Source organism: Alligator sinensis, unplaced genomic scaffold, assembly GCF_000455745.1.
Source record: "Alligator sinensis unplaced genomic scaffold, ASM45574v1 scaffold637_1, whole genome shotgun sequence".
Taxonomy (NCBI): domain Eukaryota; kingdom Metazoa; phylum Chordata; order Crocodylia; family Alligatoridae; genus Alligator; species Alligator sinensis.
This window is the reverse complement of record NW_005842368.1, coordinates 1190720-1195381: the sequence shown is the minus strand read 5'-3', so window position 1 is coordinate 1195381 and position 4662 is coordinate 1190720. Positions and strand designations below refer to the sequence as shown.

The following is a 4662-nucleotide window of genomic DNA, read 5'->3' as shown; positions in this document are numbered from 1 at the left end:
GCAGGAATGGAGCAGAACTGATCCACAGCAGCAACAGCTGCACTTCAGGGGCCGAGGAAGTGACCTTGGACACTGCAGTTTATAAGGATGGGGGGGCTCGACTAGAGTCTCCTGGATGAAGGGCATTATGGGTAACATTTTCCAAAGCACCACAATGACTGCATCCCTGTCTAGTTTCATTAGGAATTAGGCTCCCGAGTCATTTAGGTAGCACTGATAGCTTGACATTTATTATTAATATCACCGACACTTCTTGCAGAACTCTGTTCAGTTGCAGACAACCTTGCCAAACTTTAAGTGTTCAGCCTGAAATGAACACACCGAACCCCCAATCAGCCGGCATAGAAAACGCCAGCCAAAATGGCTCAGCTGCTTCTAATTGTTATATTAATGATAAGCAATTGTGTAATTAAAGCCTGTATCAGAATGCATAGGCACCAGGTGGCCACAGTAAGATTGCACAGACAGCCTTACTTCTGGCATTTCCTAAATTCAGGATGCCTGGGTTTGAAATTTCCACGGCTTTTTGTTTAAGAGGGGGACAGAGGGGAAGGGGGACAGAGAAAATACACACACGTATTATAAACATAAGGTACCGAAGGAAAAACCAAGAGCAAACACAGTAGGCTAAAATCTGCTCAACTCGGCAGTGGTCGGGTGGGTGTACTTTACCTCCTCCTTCCCCTGCTCCTTGGCTCAGACCTGGGCTGTCACACATGCACTTCCCTGCTCATTTTCTTCCCGTGTTGATCTCAGGGGTTCCTCTCCTGTTTTAAACAAACACACAAACAAAACCACATAGACGTCGAAGCTATAACCCATTGCCAACGGCATTGTACAAGCAAAGCTGCCTGCTAGCGCTCAGGTTGGAAACATGCCTTCTTTCAGGCCCAATTCACGAAGAGGGGAGATTTAGATGACAGCTTGCCCTGAGGCTGAGCCCTCCTGCATGCCTGGGGAATTCAGCATGGATTCACCGGGGGCAAGTCAAACCTGACCAACCTGATTGCCTTCTACGGTGAGGTGACTGGCTCTGTGGATGCGGGGAAGCTGGCGGAGGTGATATACCTTGATTTTAGCAAGGCATTTGATATGGTCTCCCACAGCATTCTTGCAGGCAAGCTAAGGAAGTACGGCCTGCACAAATGGACTATAAGGTGGATAGAAAATTGGCTGGGGCATTGGGCTAAGAGTAGTAATCAATGTTTCGATGTCTTGTTGGCAGCCGGTATCAAGTGGAGTGCACCAGGGGTCAGTCCTGGGGCCGGTTTGGTTCAAAGTCTTCATCGACAATCTGGAAGATGGCACAGCGTGCACCCTCAGCAAGTCTGCAGATGACACCAAGCTGGGGGGAGTAGTAAATACACTGGAGGGTAGGGCTAGGATTCAAGAGAGACCTCGACAAATTGGAGGGCTGGGCCAAAAGGAATCCCATGAGGTTCAACGAGGACAAGTGCAAAGTCCTGCATTTAGGAGAGAGCAATCCCATGCACCAGGACAGGCTGGGGCTGACTGGCTGGGCAGCCACTCTGAAGAAAAGGACCTGGGGGTGACAGTGGGCAAGAAGCTGAACAGGAGCCAGCAGTGTGCCCATGGTGCCAAGAAGGCTAACGGCATCCTGGGCTGCATTGGGAGGAGCATTACCAGTAGGTCAGGGAAGTGATTCTCCCCCTCTATTTCAGCTCTGGAGAGGCCACATCTGGAGTCCTGTGTCCAGTTTTGGGCCCCCCACTACAGAAAGGATGTGGACACATTGGAGAGAGTCCAGTGGAGGGCAATGAAAATGGTTGTGGGGCTGGAGGACAAGACTGGTGAGGAGAGGCTGAGGGAATTGGGCTTATTTAGTTTGGAGAAGAGAAGATCGATGGGGATTGAATAGCAGCCTTCACCTCCCTGCAGAGGGGTTTGAAAGAGGATGGAGCTGGACCGGTCTCAGTGGGGGCACATGACAGAACAAGGAGCAATGGGCTCCACTTGCAGCAAGGCAAGTTTAGATTAGATATTAGTAAATATTTTCTTACTAGGAGGGTAGTAAAACACTGGAACAGGTTACCCGGAGAGGTGGTGGAGTCTCCATCCTTGGAGGTTTTTAAGACCCAACTAAACAAAGCTTTGGCTGGGATGATGTAGTTGGGGCTGGACCTGCTTGGAGCAGGGGGTTGGACGCGATGAGACCTCCTGAGGTCCCTTCGACCCTCATTTTCTGTGATTCTAAGTGAGACCTGTCACAGGCAGGACAGAGCTATGGTGTCTGCACAGCGCCCAGTGCCCCCAGCTCCAAACAGCAGCAAAGGAAACCATGCACCTGATGGGATCCTGCATGGAGCAAGTGATCATTACACAGGTGACAACACAGATGTGGGGCAGATGCTGCTGTCCTGTTGATCCCTTAACAAGCCATAGAGGCCATAGGGCATCAGTACCAAGCACCGTACATGCCAGAACAGTCGCTCAGGTCATGGGCTAGACATGCAGGGCTCAAGCCCCATCCCTCCTGCTGCCATAGCCAAATCAGTAAAAACAAGCAAAGACAGGGCTAAGAAAAGCCCTGTTTTGCCCTGGAAATCCCAGTTGTATAAAACCAGCACGGTTTAGGAATCAGGGCACTGTGAGATTCAGGCTGGATTCCTCACTTGACCTCCGACTTCCTCCATGACCTTTGCTTCGCTGAGCTACTGCGCTCCCTGCTCCAAGGTGAAGGATGGCAAAAAGCATCCAGCCTTGCAAGCTCTATGGGGACAGGCCTGCTAAGTTTGATGAGCCATAATCAACCAGCTACAGCATTTACAACCACATCTGATCCAGATGTCACGGCGGCAGGAAGTGACGAGTCCTTACGTCGCTACTCTTTGCCCACCCGGTCCCCGTAGTACCAGCTCTGCGCTTGGTCTGCCAGTTTGTGCTATAGGATGAACTCCTATACCGTCTGGCCAAAACAAGATACACCCACCGACAGCTCTGAACCGAAGCTTTCCTGGAAATATTTGAACCCAAGCTTTTTTGGAGATATTTCCAGGAAATATTTGAACTCAAGCTTTCCTGGAAACAAGATACACCCACTGACAGCTCTGAACCCAAGCACCAAAGAAATATTTCATCCACTGATGAGGCCAGTGGGGCCACTGTGACTTAGGCTGATATAACAGGCCCCAAAATTTCACTGGGCATCATGCCCACCACCTTTTTGCACTGGTTTCTCTCCAGTTGAATCCGCAGCTCCATCTCAGACACACTTCTCTGGCAAACAGCCTCTTGGCTGCAGCAACAGAGGCCAGACAGGCTCGAGACACACCCAGGGCCCTTTTATTAACCCTGCTGCAATGCTGCTCGCCTTTGGGTTTCGCAGCTGATGCTTTTGTTGTGTGCAGCATTTCCTTTTGTTAAAAAACAATAAAAGCTGCTCGGAGGGGCCCATTACGTCTTGCCTTCATCCTCCTGCACAAGGATCCTGATGCTCGCTCACCGGGGATCGTAAAGATCCTTCTTCCCACCCCAAAGGGAGAAGCAGGCTGGAGAGAAACTCCTTTTACTACCCTCGGTCCATTCCCGTGGTCCCAGCCCTGCCTTCGTCCTGGGTAGGAAGAAAAGCGAAACGAGGAGCTTTGCTGTTTGGTTTGGTGGCTGGTGACAAGAGTGACCGTGGCTTACGCAGGCTCTCCCCTTTATTCCCATAAGACGAATGCTTCCCCTATGTTCAATGAGGAGCTCGACCTTCATGCCACGGGGAAAGTGCTCTCCCAAGTGAAGCTAAAGCTTTCTCCTGGCAAGCCACAGGATGTGGCCGACGTCCATTTGCACAAGGCTGCAGGATGTTTGCGGATCTGGAAACTCGAGGCACGTTTCTTTTTTTTATTCTTCACTCCTACCCTCGTGGGCGAAAGAGCTCGCAGGGCACAATTCGCTGTGGGGGGGGGGCCTGCGGGCCAGATGGAAGTGCCTGGCAGACTGGATCCGGCCTGCAGCCTATATTTTGCCCACCCCTGGCTTAGATACTGCTGAATATTTGGACCAGTACTCTAGCCACATCTTGCTTGAGACATCTTAAAAGGGATCCGACAGTCCCGAGCAGCCAAGTGCCGAATGTCAAAGGGCCCCGCCGTGCATGCAAATGAAAGCTGGGCAGGAACCAGCTAGAAACTCGTTATGTTTTCAAGCACTAACTTTGTAGCTGGCTGCCTCCTTTTATAGCTGGGTGGACAATGTTTATGGCATGCTTGTTACTTTGCACGTGTGGCCGGTCTACATTTATGGTGCATCAGTTAACTGTGTAATGTATGCAACACGTGGCAGGGATCGAAGTTTATTTTAAACGCGCCACAAAACGGGCAGCGCGATTCGAGATTCCCACAGTCGCAGGTCACTCGAAAGCTTCGCTCACCATTTAAAAATGGTTGATGAGGTGCCTGGGGTGCACATGATGCTTCATGGGCCTAGACCACAGCCCCCTCCCTGAGCAACTTGTGAGCTAAATGACCCAGGATAGCTATTACAATGCATGAGAGTTAGCCGCGGCCTATTAACATAAGACTAAGCTGACCCAGACTTGGCTCATCCCGTAAGAAAAATAGCATGATCTCTCCAGCTCCCAGGAGACAAATAAGGGCAAAAAATCATTTGTTTGATTTATTAGTTTTTATAAGCCATGGCGTACGGACAAGCAGC

At 50.6% G+C, this 4662-nt stretch overlaps 1 protein-coding gene across 1 annotated transcript in view; it reads right to left on the bottom strand.

Annotated features, from left to right (window-relative positions):
• EXTL3 (exostosin like glycosyltransferase 3) overlaps positions 1–4662 on the bottom strand; it is a 169991-nt gene that overhangs the window by 79828 nt on the left and 85501 nt on the right. Inside the window, 1 exon segment of the mRNA XM_014522552.2 lies at positions 673–767. The gene's annotated coding sequence lies outside the window, so the exon portion shown is untranslated.